Consider the following 22982-nt stretch of genomic DNA (forward strand, 5'->3'; position numbering starts at 1 on the left):
TTCTTCATCACCTGTCATGTGCGCAGATCACATCATAATTTGCGTCTTTGTTCAAGTTTTCTTCCATCTCCACCTGCCGTGTGAAGAGACTAGCAACATTCTCCCATTTCTTTGTTCTTGTACTTTTTCCTCGTGCTCGTCTGTTATGTCAACTGATCAACACTTCTTCAACATTTCCGCATCTACGCCTGTCATGATCACAGATATAAAAAATCAAATACTTTTCTGATTTTCTTTCTCCTGATCTTCACCTAATAGAGCCTACTCACAGTTTAAATACAATGGCAGTTATTCATTCTTCCATTTCTTCCTCGCCTTAGCCTGCCTCTTCAATTCCCTACCCTCATCCTCCGCTTCACCTCACAGAATAGAATATAAAGTTTAGGCCAAAGGCCAGGCGCTGGGACCTATGAGGTCATTCAGCGCTGAAAGGGAAATTGACAGTCAGGAGGTCTGAAAGGCGTAATAGGAGAAAAACCTCGCAGTTGCACTATGAAACAATTGTTAGAGAGGGTGGAAAGTCACATGGAAGAATGAGAATATGAACGGAGGTACAGTAAAAGGAATGAAAGAGGTTGCATTCAGGGGCCGAGGGACGCTGCAAGACCCTTAACTAATGCCCACAGTGCACCGCGTGAGGTGCACTGGCGGCACTACCCCCATCCCCAGCTTCACCTCACAGGAAGACAAAAAAAAAAAAAAAAAAAAAAAAAAAAAAACAAGGAGTACCCCAAGGATGTTGCTGCTTCAGAGTGTAACTCGAGATGCATATCCGGCGGGACAGAGAGTATCATCAAAGTCATCTGTGACAGATAGTACCCTGTGATGCTGGTTGCATGGGATGCCCATCTTCAAACCTTAAAGCAGAACGTTTTTTCAGACGCGCACTATCCAGAACCGGAATATTCATATGATCAGATTAGCCCACTGGGAAGTCGTATGAGTGTTCTATATGTGACGTGGACAAAGTTGCTGTTGTATTTATGCAAGTATTTGTTTGTATGTATGTATGTGTATGCACATATATATTATATATTATATATAATATATAAACATATATATATATATATATATATATATATATATATATATATATATATATATATATATATATATATATATATATATATATATATATATATATATATATATTACATTTATTTATTTATGTATAAAATACACACACATTATTATATATATATTATTTTATATACCACTGATATATAATAGCTATCCTATATATAGACTTATTTTACGTGGCATAAGAACCATGTATATATAACGGGACCTATATATATATTTATTTATTTATTTATATATATTTATTTATTTATATAATATATTTATTTATTTATCAGAGGCCAGAGAGAACTCCGAGAGAGTCCGCAGAGACTCACCCAACGAAGAGCTATTGAGAGAGAGAGAGAGAGAGAGAGAGAGAGAGAGAGAGAGAGAGTACACCTTACGAATGGTTTTACCACGGAGAGGTTAGGATTACCTCGTCGAGGCCCTTCCGTTTAGATAATGTACATGATTGTAGTCCTAAACCAAAAGTCTGTTGTTGAGAGAGAGAGAGAGAGAGAGAGAGAGAGAGAGAGAGAGAGAGAGAGAGAGAGAGAGAGAGAGAGACTTACTGAGCACTACACTGGGCCCACAATACATGGAATCAGATACGACCGTCTCGGCACTGGTGAAACTAACAGTCATTCCAATTTGTACAAACAACATTCTCTTCGTCAGTAAAAGATAAACACTAAGAAAAAAAATGAAGAAATTTAAAAGTGCAATTTCAACAGAAGATCTCGGCCTAATTAATAAAAACGGACTGCACCGCCATTGTCGCTCATTATCAAGATAAACAGCGATAAAAACTTGCGCGGAGAACCACCGTCGTCGGTAATAGCAGCGCGGTAGTATTAGTAGTAACAGTGGTAGTAAGAGAATAGAGTTCAAATAATAAAAATTCTTCGCATCAGTTCATGCTAATCTGACAAACCGGTTTCCCCGAATCGTTTTCCTCTTCTTTCTCTTTATTTGATTCAGTGCTCCGTGTACTGTAAACATCATCATCATTACTTGATGAGATAGATATTCAGTGGTTTTAACATCATTGCTTTCTAATGAAAATGTTTTGTGGATTTAACGGTCTCAGGTTACGAATGTTGTTTACAAGTATGTTAAACGGTGTGGAATGTGTTTTTGCTTTGTTTTTTAATTTTTCTATAAAAATGTTTTTTGTTATAATTACATTTATAATACCTACAAAAATTTGTGGGGCGGCTGCAAATGTTAAGATAATATCAGTCACATCCACGATTGATTACAGGATGAATTCCCTAAGCGAAAATCTTACACATCACCCGTACCATACATTGCACACAGACAAATAAGTGTATGTATCTAAGTAAACAAATAATATATATATATGTATATATATATATATATATATATATATATATATATATATATATATATATATATATATATATATATATATATATATATATACAATATTTTATATATATATATATATATATATATATATATATATATATATATATATATATACTGTATATATATACATACAAGCATGAGTTACTGCACACATATAATATATATATATATATATATATATATATATATATATACATATATATATATATATATATACTGTACATACACACACACACATATAATATATATATATATATGTATATATATATATATATATATATATATATATATATATATATATATATATATATATATATAACTGAAATATATTCTTTCTTAGAGCAATAAACCCAGATGATGGTTCCCGGGCTTCGCCCGAATGGTAAATTCTCGCTCCTCGACTTAGTTACACCTCAACAGCTATTAACCTGTCCGTGTTTTTTCGTCAACTTATGCTTGCAAAACCTGCAATCTCTCACCTGGTCTCACATTTCCACTTCGCAATGTAACAATCAGAGAGAACCTCCATGTGACCTTTCACCCCACAACCGAAAGGTCATGGAAGGAAAAGATTTTTTTGGGGGGAAAGTTGGGTATTCAGGTATCTGTTCGTATGGTACCACCCGAGGTATTTGAGGTAAAAAAAAAAAGTAAGCGTATAATGTGAGCAATTCAGTTAAATAACGGTAAAGATGCATGTATATGAATATCTGGTGTGTTTAAATCTAAATAAGAAGAGCATAGGCCTCTAAAAATTCATATAATGGAAAAGCCCACAACAAATATTTCACTCCTTAATGCTCATGTGTGTGTATGTGTGTGTGTACCGTGTATGTGTATGTATGTGTATGTATGTATGTATGTATGTATATATATATATTATATATATATATATATATATATATATATATATATATATATATATATACACACAAACATACACGAGCATTAAGAGAGATATATATATACATATATATATATATATATATATATATATATATATATATATATATATGTATGTATAAATATATATAAATGTATTGATACAAAGATAGCCTTCCTGCAGAATATGAAGCCAATCTATTTCCTCTGCCATTTCTTCCCCCTGTCTCAATCGGGCCTGGGCTACAACAGGACGCTCGGTTGCCCATTTTATCGCCCACATTTTGGTTTCTCCACCCGTCCTCGTTTCCTTTAGGCCTGAGGTAGATACGAGCATCAAGGTAACCCTCCGTCAGCCTTAGAAAGGGCACTTACAGGAACCCGATCCACAGATGCCTGCCAGAGAAAGGTTTAGGGTACGAGACAAGGAACGAAGCCATTAGACACAGGAAGGGCTAAGAGCGAGACATTAGCCCGGGGAACCATAAACCACTTGGAGGACGCGTTCAACAGCCTCCGGACGGGAAGGGTATCGCCTCCACAGGGTGTGGCTACTACATTTAGACCCGTGGAACCTATTTATGGAAGGTTACTGGTAACTCTCCTCTCCATTTCGGGTCACAGCCCTATAAAACGATTAGTCCGTGAAGATGAAGGTACGAAATGGAAGCCATGCCTATGATTTACAGAAAATTTACTTTCCTCATTAATGCAAAACAAAAAGATTTGAGTTTATCTTTAATTTTCATGTAATATTAACGTATAAAGCACGTCTAACACGAACGGTAAACTATAAGTAGAAAATCTAAAAATGATATTTCATCTTCAGAGGTTGGTAATGAGTTGAGTTGAATATAGAATTTAGGCCAAAAGCCAAGCATTGGGACCTATGAGATCATTCAGCACTGAAACGGAAATTGACAGTAAAAGGTTTGAAAGACGTAACAGGAGGTGGAAAGTAAGATGGAAGAAAGAGAATATGAAAGGAGATACAGTAAAAGGAACGAAAGGGGTTGCAGCTAGAGGTCGAAGGCACGCTGCAAAGAACCTTAAGTAATGCCTACAGTGTACCGAATGAGATGCACCGACGGCACTTCCGCCCCCCCCCCCTACAGGGGAGGTTGATAATGTATATACAAGATTTCCAACATTAATACTTTGGCACAAGTGTATCTTTTAGAACTCATTCGGGTCTTATTTTAATGACTTGTTACTCGATACTGCCAACAACCCAGGAGGCTCTCTCATAAGATCTTGAAAAATATCCAGTTACTGAGATTCGGGAACGAGTATTTGATAAATCTCTACATACGAGATGAAAATACTAATTAAGAAAAGGCTGAACACTATAAAACTCACAGGATGTATTTTTTAAAACCCTTTGATGACTGTGGCATCACTAAACGATGCAGTGTTATTCTTTCTACCATATGATAGTCCTGATGAAAAGGTGTTTTAATATCTCATTAGAATCGAATTATTCTGATTACTGTGAGTGATGAGCGCCCATTCCTACTTGTCAAGAGTGATCATACAAAATGCTCCTTTGTGAAAAGAGAAAACTGTCAAGACAAAATTCTCCTTTGTGAAAAGAGAAAGCTGCCAAAACAAAATGCTCCTTTGTGAAAAGAGAAAGCTGCCAAAACAAAATGCTTTGTTAAAATAGAAAACTGCCAAAAACAATAAAAGTGTAAAATAGATGAGAAAATGCACAAAATGAAAAGGGTGTAAGTGCAAAAATATGGCGTGGGTGAGAACAAGACTAGAAATTTTTGAGATAAGTTTAACAGCGTACTGGCCAATGTGACAAGGAGTAAAAAAAAAAGTTTATTTACTAGTTGCCCTAGAAGCCTTAATGAAATTAAGGATCACATTCAATGATCTACTTTGAAAAGCTTTATATACCTGAACCCTTAACCTTACATATATTGGTCATGAAACTCTTCCCATCTCTCTGAAACGTTATGAAGATTTTCAACACTGGAAGCTCTTGAATAGACAGCATGAAATGCATAATCTTCCGGAAATAAGTGTAGTCAGCCCCAAACTATTTGGACCTCTAAGTTAGCCTAAGTTAGGTTAGATCAAGTTTGGCTAGGACCGAATTTCGAAATTTGGCTAGGATCGAAATTATTATTACTAAGGGGGCAGAAATCAATCAGAACCGACATAAATCTAACATTTCAAGATAAGGGACACGTTGTCAAAATCCACATATATTAAACTAGTTTTCAATCCAACGTTGTGGAGTTTTTCAAAATTAGGTCAGAGCAACCATGAGCAAGGGTGCGTAAAAAGAACCCAATGTGCGAGAAGAAGAACTTTTCAGTAACTCTATTTTGAGAGAAAAATTTTTTTTCCCCCAAATGTAGAGCTAATGATTATATCGTCTGCAAACTTCGATAAATGGCGCTTACCGGTCATCCATAAGAAATACTTCTGGTAGTACTTTTCCGACACTTGTTATTTCTTAATTGTCAGTACGTGTACGAGTCTAGGAAAATAAAGACAAACGAGCTATTAACCCCACTTAAAAAAAAAAAAAAACTAATTATTAAACGAGCCTAAGAACGAAACACACAAGATCTACCTTCCATAATCCATTCACTTATAATTCAATTCATTCTTCGTGTGAACTTAAGTGTGCCTACCTCTCCTGTTCCACATGCCTTTTTGAAAATCAAGTGTAATCTCTTATTATATGTTGCTGTATCTATACTACAGGCGTTACTAACACAAACACCACGGTCCTCAAGAGCTCAGAGATCCAACTTTTTAGCCACTTTGGGGTCCCCACGAAGTTTAAGCCTATATTTAGTTTTTTTATCATCCCATTTTCCCCTCCTTTATCTTATGCCAATCGTTTCGGGGATAACACAACACTTTACAGAACAGAAGAGAATATGCAATTTAGGCCAGAGGACAAGCGCTGGGACTTATGAGGTCATTCTGCGCTAAAACGGCAACTGACAGTAAAAGGTTTGAAAGGTGTAACAGGAGGAAAACCTCGCAGTCTCACTGTGAATCAATTGTTAGAAGGGGGTAGAAAGTAAGATGGTAGACAGAGAATATGAATGGAGGTAAGTAAAAGGAATGAAAGGGGTTGCATCTAGGGGCCACAGGGACGCTGCAAAGAACCTTAAGTAATACTTACAGTGCACCGCATGTGGTGCACTGACGGCACTAACCCCCTACGGGGACAACACTTGACAATTTTGCTTTCGAATCACTTACAATAATACTTCACATTATTTTGGGAAGTTCCTCCTACCTTCTCTTACTCGATTCATGAGGTGGAGACATTTTTTTTATGTCAATTGTACCTTATGGTTTTTCTGAACTTTATTTCTTTTGAAGTCAAAACTGCATTTCCAATCGTTACATGACAGACTGGTATCTTGAATGTTTCAACATTTTGTAGGATGATACACTAGTCAGGGTTACCATCTCTCTCTCTCTCTCTCTCTCTCTCTCTCTCTCTCTCTCTCTCTCTCTCTCTCTCTTTCTCAAGAAAAGTGAATCATCCAAGGCCACTGGATATATACAACGTAATGCTGTACAAGATACCACGTCATGCTGACCATTGTTAAAATGCGAATATTTTGACTATGCATCATCATCATCGTCATCAGCTCTGTACACTCCTTGTCGTTTCTTATTCATCTGTAGCGGAAATGTTTTCAAGTTCAAATGAATGATCAGATTGGAACATTTTTTTTATTACTATCATCCGCCTTTTATTTTTGGAAAGCGGCGATGCCAAAATTACTTTCTCCGCCAGAATTTCTACGAACTGCCCTGTTCCTCTAAAATGTTTAAAAACCAAACCCACTGCTAACTGAGAAACCATGGAAGCTAAATTATAATTTCATATAAATAGCACTTCTATTCTCAAGCCAAAAATTGCATATGCTGATTCACGTACAAATGTTCACAAATATTCTGACATTAACGTTTTTGTCAAGTCTTAAATTTTATGATTAACACCAGACAAAAAAGCAACATATATTCTGACACCCATACTCGAAGGGTCTAAAACTTTAATAACCTACTAAAGTTAAAGTCTATAAAGTCATCGAGAAATATGGGCGACTGAACTGAATAAATTACGGTGTACGTATAATAGATATACCAGCTTTGAATAAAAGTCAATATGCAGAGAGAAGATTCCTTCATACTTAGCAGAACTCATGACATGGCAATGAGCCTTTCGGAGTGGCCCAAATCTCAGAATTTCGGAAGTACTGCAAAGCCTCGTCCCTGCTTAGAAGATGAACAAAAAATGACTTCGAAGTGTATGCAATTAAGATCTACAAGGTAAACAGTGCAAACACAAATGAACTATTGATTTAACTGAAAATGATGGCTGTAGGAAAAACTACACACTTTTATTGAAAAAAATTCAAAAGTAAATAACACCCAGAGTAATATGGACAGATACATACACAGTGGGACTGAAAATTACCTTATCTAAATAATCGCTCAATTTTTTATACATATGCAGGAACTGTACAGTGGACGCTTACTTTACAATGCGACAGTTGTTTAACTTCGTTCCATATGAATGCTTGCATATTCTGAATAATAATAATAATAATAATAATAATAATAATAATAATAATAATAATAATAATAATAATAATAATAATAATAATAATAATAATAATAATAATAATAATAATAATGAACCAAACAAAAACTTCTTTCAGTTTTCTTCTGAAGATGGAAAGAGAGACCCACAAGATTCTTGTAATAATAATAATAATAATAATAATAATAATAATAATAATAATAATAATAATAATAATAATAACACATCCATAAAACCATTCCCTTGAAAAATACAGACGCTCGTCACCCAAACCGCTCGCACGGCAAAACACCAACCTGGGGTACCCGCAAAAAAAAAAAAAAAAAAAAAAAAAAGATACAGTAGCCTTTTCCTCAGCTGTACCGGGGTCGGTTCGTCGCTGGAGCTTGGGGGCATGCGGACAGGTTCAACGTGAGGTTAGGAACTACCCTGCGATGCCCTGGGTCTCTCGGATGGTTGTGAATGGCCCTGCCGCGGCTACTGTGGCTATACTGGCTTGCTGGTTGGCTATGCTATACGAACGGGACCTGGGACTGGCAGAGAGCAACAGCTGCCGTTCGCAACGATGAACCAGGGAAAAATGTAATTAATATCTATCTATTCTCTCTATCCATCTCTCTATCTGTCTATATATATGTGTATATATTATATATACAGAAAGAGAGAGAGAGAGAGAACAGAATAAAACAAGTTTATATGCATATTTATATATTATAAACCCTTAAAAATCAACACTTAGATTACAATTCGATCTACAATTTATCTCCCTGGCGCGATTGCAACTTGTATACTATTAAAAATATACTAAGTAGATTGGCTTTTCAAACTAGTTTTTGAATGTATACAGTAGTCATTCTTAGGCCTTCAGTTGATAAAAAAGCGAAAATGCATACGAAGGTACGATACACCTGCAGGCAATTAGATTGCCAAAGACGAATAAAGACCACAGAAGAGAGTTATCACAGAAAACAATGAAGTTAATTGTCAAGAAGACGCAACATAGGGTACAATGGATAGAGCATTAAAACCTCTAACAATACAATAACGAAAATATTGTGACGAGGCATCCTAGGAGAGAGAGAGAGAGAGAGAGAGAGAGAGAGAGAGAGAGAGAGAGAGAGAGAGAGAGAGAAGAACACCAAAAACCTGTTAGTGTCTGCTAAGAATGCAAGCTGCAACCACCATCGTCTTACATACCACCAGCCATAACTCTACCCAATATTTTGCATTCGAAGACCACGCCACAAATACCGGTCGCAAGTGAAAAAAGGCCATGATGAGAGAGAGAGAGAGAGAGAGAGAGAGAGAGAGAGAGAGAGAGAGAGAGAGAGAGAGAGAGAGAGAGGAATGGCGTTGACGCAACGAATATAAGAATGTTGTGAAGAGGAGGGAGGGGGCGTTGCCTTCATCGGTGGAAAGAAAAGGGGGAAGAAAGGGGGGGAATGATGTGAAAACGGAGGAAGGGTATTATTCCAGCAGATGGGGCATCCTCGATGATATTAATGTCACGCAGAAAAATCAAGCGACAGAGCAATGAGAACTGACAGGACCTCCCAACACAAAAGACACAGGATGCGGTTAAATATTACACAGCGGAGAGGCTGCAACAAAAATTGAGAATTAAACCGTGGTAAGAGGACCGAAGAGGAAATTAAGGGAACTGTCACACAACCCCTAATATAAACTATCACACGCAGTCATAGGCCACACACACACACACTATATATATATATATATATATATATATATATATATATATATATATATATATATATATATATATATATATATATATATATATATATATATATATATATATATATATATATATATATATATATATATATATATAGAGAGAGAGAGAGAGAGAGAGAGAGAGAGAGAGAGAGAGAGAGAGAGAGAGAGAAATCACTGTATCGTGCTTCTCAGTTATGTAAAGGAGGATCCACGGTAATATAGGCTTACTTGATTAACAAAACGAATTGTATTTGGAAAAAAAAATAAAATATATACAAAGCTTATAACTTTCATCCACCCTTTTGTGGACTTGATCAAGTCCACGGAAGGATGGACAAAGCTACAAGTTTTGTAGATATTTCTACAAATACAATTCGTTTTGCTTATCAAGTATATGACAGTGGACCCTTCTTTAAACACACACACTGTATATATATATATATATATATATATATATATATATATATATATATATATATATATATATATATATATATATATATATATATATATATATATATATTATATTGTATATACTATATTGCAGACCTGGTAGTCAACCAAATTTTTAAACTATGAAAAAATACCAAAGCACCATATTCGACATTACACCTGAAACATCTTAACGTGTACGACGATCACCTACGTTCGCATATTGACCCGAATGAGAAGTTTTCCGATCCTGATCCAAATCTTAGCGGGCAAGCCCATCAAGTCGTCGAAGAGAATAGTAATCGCCCCGCTGACCAGCTAGCTAGCTAGCTAGTAGCTGCTACCTGAGCTGGTTCCTGCAGCGGCGGTATGGCTGTGTTGTAAGGAATAGCTAGCCCAGCCCGGCCCAGCCCGGCCCAGGCAGCCAGCCCCGCCTACTACTACCTACCTACTCATGAAACGATCTGAATATTTTTTCTTTTTTTCCTTTTTGTTTTACTCCAGCTACTGCTAGAGTACTATTTGCCTACCTTGTGTTCTTAAACACCACATGAGTTATTATATTCCTCTATGTTTGTTTTAGATGATTTTTTTTACTTTTAAAATTATTCATATTTACATTTTTAGCCCGATAGCAGTACTGGTTTTTTTTTCTGCAGCTATCAGCTGAATACAATTTACATTTCTCATTTACAAATAGTATGAGTAATATGTACCTAATTTATATATCTCTAAGTCTGAGTAGCTGTATGAATTGAATATAGAATTTAGGCCAAAGGCCAAGCACTGTGACGTATGAGGTCATTCATCGCTGAAACGGAAATCGACCGTAAAAAAGTTTCAAAGGTGTAACAGGAGGAAAACCTCGCAGTTGCAACTGTTAGGAAAGGGTGGAAAGTTAGAAGAAAGAAAGAGAATATGAAAGGAGGTACAGTAAAAGGAACGAAAGGGGTTGCAGCTAGGGGCCGAGAGCACGCTGCAAAGAACCTTACGTAATGCCTACAGTGTACCGCATGAGGTGCACTGACAGCACTAACCCCCTACGGGATGAGTAGCTGTATGGTCGCACAGACTCTCTTAGCAATTAGGCTACTGCTACTTTTTTACCGGCGATAGGTTTGAATAGGTCTAGCTTCGGAAAATACTTTCCAGCCAACAACATTATCGTCGTGCATAAATTAAAGACTTTCCGAGTGCCGCTACTAATAACTTTCCACTCCATCCACCACTGTAATACCGTATCAGTCTGTTTCATGGAGCTGACAGTAAATATCCTTATCCGGTATCACTCAAGGTTTTTATCTTGCTTCTGATTGGCAGATGGATTTGCACTGCAAACCTCTGATGGGTGCTGAGTAGCACGAGTCCGCCAATCACGATTAGCTTAGATGATATAAGCGGCGGATATTCACCGTCACCTAAAAAAATTTTATATATATATATATATATATATATATATATATATATATATATATATATATATATATATATATATATGTAGTATATACATAAAGACAAAATCCACGAAGGAAAGAGAAACAATGAAGGACTGCAAGGCCTTTCGACTTATTGCCCTTTACTTAGCAGTCGTCCTTATTTATAAAGGCTTAATCATCACGTTCCATATTTTCGTGATTCAGTTATACACACACACATGCATATGTATATATATATATACTGTACATACATATATATGTGTGTGTGTGTATATAAATATATATATACATTTATTATATAATTATATATATAATAAATATGTATATATATATATATATATATATATATATATATATTTATATATATATATATATATATATATATATATATATATATAAATATATCTACTAACATTTTTTTGGGGAAGGTGTTTACCCTACAGTACATTTCTCACCTGTTCCCGTCAGCAATAACTCCCCGACATTATCATAACAATTAACTAACCGACAACTTCTCGGAGAAAAGGTCCGACATTAAGAGCAATAAAAATCGGAAAAGGGTCTTTCCAATCGACGTCGCTTGCCCTAATCACAAAGCAGAAAAACGGACGAAAAAGTGCCCATCCTCCAACATGCCCTCTCTTCCAGACCTTTTTCCAGACCCCCTTCTTCTCTTTCCAGGGTGACCTTTCCTTTCGTTATCGACCCTTTCCATCGTAATCGCCGTCTTTGTAAGATGTTTTGAGATCCTAAACTACAGGACACGTTTTCCCCTTAGTGAATTTTACATTCCTCTTGGTACCTACAGAGTTCTGTATTTATAAAGTTTTATTTTCTAAGTTTGCGTAAGTATTTATGTGTTATGTATTATGTCAACATCAGCCCAGAAATGTAACAAAACTGAATATAACTGGAGCAACTCTGTCAACTTACACTTTAAGGATCACTGAATTGAAGATCCACGAAAAACTACTGACGAAACATTGTAAGACAGTACTGTCAAATGGAATCACGAAGAGAGAGAGAGAGAGAGAGAGAGAGAGAGAGAGAGAGAGAGAGAGAGAGAGAGAGAGAGAGAGAGAGAATTATACGAAAATACGGACATACTGAGAGAGAGAGAGAGAATATTGGACATACTGAGAGAGAGAGACTGGACATACAAGAGAGAGAGAGAGAGAGAGAGAGAGAGAGAGAGAGAGAGAGAGAGAGAGAGAGAGAGAGAGAGAGAGCATTATACGAAAATACGGACTTACTGAGAGAGAGAGAGAGAGAGAGAGAGAGAGAGAGAGAGAGAGAGAGAGAGAGAGAGAGAGAGAGAGAGAATTATACGAAAATACGGATATACTGAGAGAGAGAGAGAGAGAGAGAGAGAGAGAGAGAGAGAGAGAGAGAGAGAGAGAGAGAGAGAGAGAATTATACGAAAATACGGACATACTGAGAGAGAGAGAGAGAGAGAGAGAGAGAGAGAGAGAGAGAGAGAGAGAGAGAGAGAGAGAACTATACGAAAATACGGACATAATAACATATCTAGTGACACTGTAAGAAAAAGTTTAAACAGTACTTGCACAGTTAACACATTACCACAGTTTAATACTGTAGTCAACCAAGAGTAATTTAAATACATTCCACAAGATACCACAGATCACCCTACAAGCCTATGTGGACGGACGCATAGCCTATATTCACGCGTCTGTTAACCTTTCCGTAAAAGATCTCGAAACGCTATTACGCTAAGTATAACGGACTCTTAATTCTTTGCATCCGTTTCCTCCTTGTAATAATCATACATGGCCCTGTATATTTGCATGCAAATGCAAGTAAGTGTGTTACAATAATGGAGGCCGGTGTTAATCACTAGGGCTCCTGAATACTTGCAAGACAGAAAAGTGCATGAAGGAGTACTAATATACCATATTTTACCTTTAAAATAAGCAACGCCCTTTAAAAAACTTTTTATAGTTTGTGGGATTAGAAATACCCACTAAAAATACCAGACCGTTTGTGGAATTCGAATACTTGTTAAAATACAATAACTGTTTATGAATTCGAATACTCATTAAAAATACCATAACTGTTTGTGGAATTCGAATACTCATTAAAAATACCATAACGTTTTGTGGAATTCGAATACTCATTAAAAATACTATAACTGTTTATGGAATTCGTGTACTCATTAAAAATACCATAACTGTTTGTGGAATTCGAATACCCATTAAAAATACCATAACTGTTTATGGAATTCGAATACTCATTAAGAATACCATAACTGTTTATGGAATTCGAGTACTCATTAAAAATGCCATAATTGTTTGTGGAATAGGAATGCTTAAAATTTATACAATAACCTATGTTAAAGGAGTTTTTCTTCGTGATCTTCATAACAAATATAAAACAAAATTCCTGAAGGAATACTAATGATAAATATAACCATTTAGTGTTAAAATGGTATTTCTTCATGATCATCTCGCACTTTGACCGCCCCCAACGAAAAAGAGAGCAAAGCAAAATAGCTGGGTGTGGGGTTTTTGTTTCTTTCCCTCAACCGTCAAGCTTTAGAATTCTTGCCCTGCTTCTGTCTTCCCTACATAAAGAAATATTCGTAAATGGTATAAACGCAGCGTAGCTATGGAAAGAAAATGGTATGAGAGTATTTATGGCCTGATAATTCTTTCTTCAAGAATTCTTTGTAATGAATAAATCTCTTTGCATTATTCTACTGAAAATTCACAATCTGCTTTTTTTTTTAATCTCATTAATATCATACCTGTTTACTTTATTTTCAGTTCGTATCTAAACACTATTTTTAAAGTATTACCTAGCCCAAAGTGCATTCAGATTTAAAACACACACATTTTCCTCTCCGATTTAATCTAAATGTGTGAACATTACTACAGCAAAGAAACATCAACGAATAAGCTTCACAATATCAGAAAATCTTAAGCTAAAATAGTCTGCTAATCACCAAGAAACAACTTCCTGCTTTCCAAATTCCAACAGAAATCCAAGAAAAAAATCTGATAGCTTTGACGAAGCAATCAGAGAAGTTCAGCAGATGACAATGCAGCTTTTCAATCGAATTTCACGTGATTGGTCAAACTCCAACAATGCTTTAATATCAAGTATTTATGAATGGTAACTGAATACCCTTATTTAGCCCATGCCCGAAAAACGCACGAAAGAGGAAGGGGAATGATGGGAATGGGATGGAACAGAATATAATATTCAGGCCAGAGGCTAAGCACTAGGACCTATGAGGCCACTCAGCTGGAAAGGAGACTGAGAGTAAAAAGGTTTTAAAGTTGTAAGAGGAGGAAAACGTCGCAGTTGCACTATGAAACAAGTGCTAGGAGAGGGTGTAGAGATGGAAGAAAGAGAATATGAACGGAGGTACAGAAAAGGGACTGAAAGGAGTTGCATCTTGGGACCGAAGGGAAGCTGCAAAGAACCTTAAGTAAATGACCGCATTGCACAGTGAGAGTGCACTGACGGCACTATCCCCATACGGAGGAATGAAGGGTGGGGCATACCTACAAAGGGCGCGATAGACGTGCCTCTCATAAGAATAAGAGGTTAGAAGTCATGAAAGAAAAACAGAGGTCATGGAAAACGGAAGCAGAAAATGAATTCCAAAAGTTGAGAGCATGAGGAAAAAACATCAGTTGGAACGTGTAGTCCTTGTATTACTGAGTCTAGAGTAGGAATTCGTGATTTCTGCACAGAATACAACGAAAATGAGACTTGTTGTCAACGCATCATATTAGCTATCAATATGATTCCAAGAACTTTCAGGGCCGAGACAGTTGCTAATAAATTCTCTGTGGTCAATGGCTTTTCCAGAGAGAGAGAGAGAGAGAGAGAGAGAGAGAGAGAGAGAGAGAGAGAGAGAGAGAGAGAGGCGCGCACAAGCACAACGGTTAATAATGCATGAGGGATTCTTGTCCAAACACCCAAGAAACACTCAACGCGGTACAAATTTTATGGCCGATCGTTATCACGTGTTAACCAGCCGGGGTAAAAAGGGGTCGAAACGGCTATCGACACCTAGACCCAACCACCTGATGATGACCCCAGAGAGCCAGACGCAATGCAACCTCATACGGTGCTGTTGTAATGAATGTTTCTTTCTTTCTTTCCCTGCTTCTGTGTTCCTCGATCTAAGTAATCAAAACTTCAAGAAGGACTATCACTTCCTTGAGAAAGACGGTTGGATGATATTCAGGGTCCATGCACTAGGCCGAGAACACCACTCAGCGCAATTTTGGCCTGTGATATCATTTGCACAGTTAGGCTAATTCTCGGTCTAATTATACAGGATCTAGACCCACTCTGTTTCTTGTATTCCTTGCGTCTCGATAGTGAATTGGTTGGTCGTCCCAAAAAGCATTACCTTACTTTTTTTTTATTCTAAGAATGGCACCCATGAAAAAAGTTGTTATATCTGATATGAGTTCGGAAGTGGATGATTATTTAATTTTATTCATCTGCGAAAGTATATAAGCTATACGTGCGCTTTCTTGCTAGTACTAAGTCAGAGCAATTATCTTTACCAAATAACTGCCACAGATGCTGTCAACAATTTTATTAAGTCTACCTCAATCCTTGATGACTTGACCACGGCTATTTTACTTCCTAATAAGAAACATACATAAAACGCAAGCAAACAAAAAAAAACTTTAGGTTCACAAGGCTATTCCTTTTTGCAATACAGGAGGCTGTATCCCTTGCCAAGATACAGTAACGCTCACTTTTTTCTATATTAGAGGTTTATCGACTGAATATATATTTTTTCTTGATTATCTTATAATGCCGGTTACTGGAGTGTTCTTTAAATATTTAAGCTTTAAAAATAAAAGAATAATAGTCTTCACTTTAAAAGTAAAACAATTTTGTTATATATGTTTTCCACTGAAACCAAGTTTATAAAATATACAATAATCGAGTGCGGCTTGTAGATGTGCAGAGGTCGAGAAACGATTCTGGCCGTCTCGATAAAGCATTATTCGACTTGATAATGCTCAGTAAGCAATGACGTCACTGGCTGGCAATTACAGAACTACATTGTTCAATTAGATCTCAATAATGCATAGGCTACGGGTGGACGGATGTAACCTGATTCATTCCAAAATCTGGTACCTCCTAAAATTCAAAACAAATGAACGTGAAGCACAAGTTTGCTGTTTGCATGATGAAAGCTAATTAGCTCAACAAACCAACAGTTTACTAGACACGTTCGAGAGAATATCTTAAGATAAACGTAAAATCTTGGAAAATACTCTTAACAAAAGCTATATCCTTAAATAATGAAAACATCCCAGATAATCCAGGTTCGTACCGCACAACAAGTGGGCGTTCGAACCCTGCCATTGTCTCATGAAGGGCCGGAGCTATTTTTATAACCTGAGTGCTACACGTAGGTATACCTGTGTCTTGCTTGACGATGAAGAGGCATCGACCACTATACAATTAGATGCAGTTTGACTGGAGCGAGTCAAACTGGTTTCAGAGGCCTCGCAACGCACTACTTTTGTTGTTACCAGCAACTATACAGATAAGGTGACCGCTAGATTGGACGAGATTGAGCGGCACATTCGCTAGATTCGGTGAGATTGAGCGGCATTCGCTAATAAGTAGCATTCGCTACGCTCCGTGAAACCTTAGCCTAATTCGGCTGGATGCACTAACATTCGTTAGGGTTAAATATTCAAAAGGAATCAGATATTTTATCTTTTGGTCAACATTCAGAATCCAGCTACATAAAACCGGCTAGGTACCTAGAATTTAAGAAACTGTGTGGTTCATAAAAACCAACAGAGACCACGTGAATTAAAGTACAAATAAAAGTGTTCGTGTATACAAATATATACTACAACATAAAAGTTTATATTTACACGTATGCATGTAAATACGAATGTGCATTTACACGTAAACAAAACCGTACACATTCCAAAACGGGAAATCTTCCTAACCGGTACTCTCGAGGACACTTGGCTAACAGAACCTGTCAGAAAAGTATTCATGCAATAAGATCCAGATATAGCTGCTCTGATTTACTGCAAGCATGCCTTTTGTCTTGTTTTTGTAACCAACAATAACCTGACGCTCGGTGAATAAACTTCTGACAAAGCAAGATCAGACTATATGCCCTCCTAAAGACAGACACAAATAAAACTATATGTTCTCAACATTCAATTGCTTTTGTTCCAGATTGGCAGTGCGTTCACTGTAGTAACTGACAAACTAGTATAAGCTCTCCATATAACAATCTCTCTCTCTCTCTCTCTCTCTCTCTCTCTCTCTCTCTCTCTCTCTCTCAGCACCGTAATTGTAACTGCTGGACCACTGGTATCAGCTGGAAAAACTGTCTTGGACAATATGGTCGAAGAACATAACACCTTTTGCCAATCACCAGTCATTTCATGCAGGAACTTTAAACTATCCCTTCATTTTATGGAGTCTTCGGCTAATAGACGTCAGCAAAGACGACTACCTATTATTTGGGAGAACATCATGCTTTGATCCTGCAATTATGAAACTACTGACTCATAACCCATGATATATTTTGTTCCTGATTTAGTACCATTAGCCGGTGTCACAAAAAATGACAAGTGCAACTTGGAAGCTAATGATATTCAAACCACATTAATATCTCTTAATAATACCACACTGATACAAGTTATTAATACCACATAAAATACAAGTGATCAATACACATATGTTACAAGTTATAACTAGAATTAGCTAAAACAGACCGAAGCCCTTGGAATATTACATTATATTTACCCTTTACCGCTCTTCTGCATAACCATCCTAATCAATGCTCTTAATAATAGCCTAGGCCTATTCTGCATGCCATAACCTTCAGTCCCCCTCAAATCTATTTTCAATAAGAGAGCTAAGTGCTTACAACTACTACTAGTAAACTGATACTATTATTACTTTCTCCTCTCATACCATCATATTAAGATTATTAACAGCATTGTTATTACAGATTATTTACCTCGTAAAGCGGACACAAACTTGCAACTAGAGAATAACTTTGAATCTTTGCCAGCAGGCACCTCCTTTAGGTAAGAGCTTAAACCCACTACACCATTATCATCTTAAATGGGAATATGATTTGCGAAGTCTCCTAAACCAATAAAACCTACATAAAAGCTCACTGCATACAAATCAGTAGGAAAATGAATAAGTAAATAAATAAAAGTAAACATTCTGGATTTGCATCTGGGTCCATATCAAAGTCCAAGTGTCAGTCTTTGACCTAGCCTATAGCCCATCCTTCCCTTATATTTAACATAAATCCATCAATAGCCTTCAGAGGTATTTTGTGGATAGACAATCACCAGTAATTGTGTACTTTTAGATGAGATTAATGATTGCTGTACTTACCAATATACATAAAGCACATATATGTGTATTCACAACAGGACATATATTTATTAATTCCTCCCTCTGTTCTTAGAAATGCAAAGGGATTTAGCTTGATCAAAGTCAATTTCATGTAAATATGCACGAATGAATGGCAAAGAAATGCAAAAGGAAGTCGAACATGAAAGATACATCATTCAGGGGAAGCCATATTTACCAAGCTTATCAGACTGACCTAAAACCAAAAATAACTTTTTTATCTTTATCCTTTACTAGTCTGTTTCTTACGCCTAATAATGTGAAAAAGTTGATGCATTATGCAAATCTATACCAAAGTAAGGTTGTCATCAACTATTTGGTTCACAAATATTACTTCGAACAATGTTCATTAAGTAAATGCAATGCTCTGGCTTCTGCATTTCTTAAGGCATTTGACCTGATTCTTTTAAGAGATGTGTGTTTCATCTTTGACAGAAAGCCCATAAACATATAGGCTACCTTCGTTGCAGTGCACAAGATAAATTGGGTCACCTGCAACACAGAGTCATTTCACCATTAAAAATGCAGTATATCTAATGACAATATGAATACAGTATTGTTATAAAAATGAGTAATTTGATAACAATCTGTCTGTGAGCTAGCCTACTGTAAATGGCCAGTCATTTTGTAAATTACTATGAAACAAAATGAGGAACAAAAGTATTTCAGTGTGGCTGCAGTGTACAATATACTCATACTTCTATGGGACTTCTTCAAATGAACAGGATAACCGTATGTGCAAAAAAGTCCAAAATAAAACTACGATAAATGTGAATATAAAGTACTGTGCAGTATGTGGCATTAATATCACCTGTACAGTATATGTAAAAAGCCTTTGGAAAAATATCCAGTATGGGTATGCCTACACAAAATGTCATATGTCAACAGTAGGACCTTTGGAGGTTCTGAGGCCTACCTTAGGTTAGGCTTTAACTAACACCAGACTCTGGTAAACTTTCAATACTGTTGTCAAACAGAAGAGTAAATGTAAAATAATGAAAGTTTACAATTACATCAAAACATACATAAGTACATTTGTCCTGGGTAAAAAAATTCTGAAGGCCTAACAAAGAAATGCACAAGCTGATCATACCACATGCATACAAATTACTGAAGATGCCTCAGATAAAGTTGTTTTGTGCAAAAAGAAGAGCATCACTATCTACTGAATGCCACTGAACAATTATGGATGGTGCAAAATAGAAAACAGTGATCACAAATGGTGCTTGAAACAAATACAACTGAATATACAGTACATACAGCAATTAACAACAAAGAACAATAAATGATACTGGGCATTTAATTAATAAGAATACTGTAACAATAAGTAAAACAAATACAGTACAAGGAATTACAGCAACAAAAAGAAAATAAATAACCAAAAGAAACAAAACCCCAGAAACCAGAATGCCACAGTACAGACGCTATGGCACAGCCTGTGGTTTGAGAATATTGGCTATATGGCCACCATCTTCCACATGAGAACTAAATGTGTTGCACCCATAAACAACAGTACACATAATCTAATCAATTAGGCAAAACAGAATGGAGACAAAAAGACGTTAAGCCCTCACTAATCTAAAAAAAAAAAATTAGGTTCCCAAACTCAACCCATTTTGAGCATAAAACATAGGTATATAAAATTTACGCTCTGTGAGAACACCATACACAATAATCTTATCATTCAATATATTAAACTCAACTTTAGTCTGTTCTACATTACACAAAGGACTATGACATCAAGTCGAGCCTAATATCAAATGCATTCCAGTACAGTGACATTATAACTTACTACTCTGGCGAACAAGGGAATAAAAACACTGGAAGCCCTACAGGTTGGGTGCTTACCATTTTAAGGCAATATACATTCCCTAGCATAACCTAACTGCAGTAACCTTACCTAACCTACTTTTGAGTAAAATAACAAACTTCCAAGAATATGTTATGTCCCTCACAGGGCTAATCACCTAACCTTGCTCAATCCAATAAAACTTGTCTTTTAGAATATACGATGATACTAATGACATGACTGGCTAATGACCAGATTGGCTAATTAAGTGCCAGATGAAAGCCTTGGGCAGTAGATGGCCTAAAGCTGCACTGCAAATTGGAATGTTTTCTGAGCACAACCAAACAGGAATCACAAGTCATTTATCACTGTCAGGATTGTGCTGAGGATAAGACACATCCTCACACTTGCATCCTTGGTAAGGTTAGCCTCAGTAGGCTGGGAAGCCAAGGGGTTAGACCCCACACCAAGAATGATCCACATTTTCTGTAAGAGTTCAACAGATGTCGATGGCATAAAATGGTAAAATTTTATAAGTTGCCAATATAAAACACCACATAACCTAGGGGTGTTTACTGGTTAAAATTTTGCCCTATTAGTTACGGAGGGGGTTGGGGACGGTATTGTCTTACCTTATGTCCTAATTTGATGAAGAGCTCTTTTCAAAAATGTAGGTTAGCCTACAATTTCATTTGTGTACTGGCAACTTATAAAATAATACCGGAAAAAATATTGGACATGAGTTAACCTAACAAATATCAAGAAAGTGATGCACAAAATCGATAGCAGTGACACCAAATACACAATAGACAACAATATTAGCCTATTGCCCATTTTATTTTTTTATCTTTTTGTCTGTTGGTCTTTAGCTAAAAACTGTTCAATCATGTGTCCCAGTAACAAAAATCATAATGAAAACAATGCCTGGGTTGACTTTCATCACGATGTGGGTAATAGAACTAAGGCTACACGAGGAAAGCGTCAGAGTGAAGGGAGGCTCTCTGCTAAGTTGCTTAAGAATGGTTAGGATTCGTAGGATTAGGTTAGGGATACGTTACAACTGGTAACATTAACAATCTCTGCTGCCCATCCTACAAATAAAACCTGTAGGCTTAAGCCCATGGCAAGTACTAACAGCTCGGCTGGTACCTGGTGATTTCATCTTGTCTATGGTATTGAATTAACCTAAACTCTGTCTTTTCAACTAGTTATTTTGAAAAAAATTCCCGTTATGTAACTTTTTGAAAAAAATTCCCATTAAGTAACTTGCCAACGACGGAAAATACGTTTTCTTATACTTACGTACGTTGTTGGTTAGCTCACTTGATTAGACTTGAAACGTTCTTTTTCCTATCCTGGGTCCATATCTTCTTATTTATCTAACGGTAGAGGTCAATTCATGTTATTTATATATCCAGTTTCGAGAAATAAAACAAACTACACGGCAAACACTAAACAAATCACAAAAAACTGAAGAATTCACATTGCACAACTCGATCAAAACACATAACAAGATGTAACAGTCTTCCTCAGTGTTACCAGAATTTGATTAAAATCAGATTTCAATTCCAATTTCAAATTGATCGAAAGAAATAAAGTGCTAGTTAATTTTAATCTTTGTATATACGTCTTATGATTTCTGTATATACTCGTCAGCATATCAAGTGCGCAAAATCAACAGCTGACGTCATTAATCCACTACTTTCATGCTTCGTTCATAGAAAGTATTTGGTAATACTTTTAATAAACAGATTTGTGAGGGGTAAAAATTGATGCCCATAGGAATCGGAATTTGCACAGATTTACATATCATTTATGGAATAACATTGACATATTTAGTTACTGCTTCTTTATGATGACAGATTATATATAAATTATATGGTGAGGTTGAAAAGTGTTCATTTGAATTTACCGAATTTATGTAGAAGTGTTATTAAACTGCGCTAATGACATTAACAAATTAAGTTAGCTAAGTAAATCTGAGGAAATTTGATGTAATTATGACTACACTGCAGTGTCTTAGTTTTCGGATACATCACACATGTTCACTCGTTTTCTTAAAAATGGTCGTCAAGATAGTGAAAATTCCATGCGATTCCTGGTAAACATATGTTACGTTTTTCTTTATCCAAGAGTTGCTTTTTGATTGTTGGTATATATTTCGAAGAGGCGTTAATGCGCCTGTTGCTTGCTTTCTCTTATTCCTCTTTTCCTCAGAGGGAGAGAGAGAAAGCAAGTGTACCATTGCTTACCT

At 36.3% G+C, this 22982-nt stretch overlaps 1 protein-coding gene and 1 long non-coding RNA gene across 2 annotated transcripts in view; one reads left to right on the forward strand and one right to left on the reverse strand.

Moving 5' to 3' along the window:
• Nucleotides 1-22580, reverse strand: part of LOC136850001 (uncharacterized) — a 220239-nt gene extending 197659 nt beyond the window's left edge. Inside the window, exon 1 of the long non-coding RNA XR_010856502.1 lies at nt 22031-22580. This is a non-coding gene — a long non-coding RNA (uncharacterized lncRNA). The remainder of the gene's footprint in view (nt 1-22030) is intronic.
• Nucleotides 1-22982, forward strand: part of LOC136850000 (uncharacterized) — a 114328-nt gene that overhangs the window by 73373 nt on the left and 17973 nt on the right. The window lies entirely within an intron of this gene.

Source organism: Macrobrachium rosenbergii, chromosome 21 (assembly GCF_040412425.1).
Source record: "Macrobrachium rosenbergii isolate ZJJX-2024 chromosome 21, ASM4041242v1, whole genome shotgun sequence".
In the NCBI taxonomy this organism is placed as follows: domain Eukaryota; kingdom Metazoa; phylum Arthropoda; class Malacostraca; order Decapoda; family Palaemonidae; genus Macrobrachium; species Macrobrachium rosenbergii.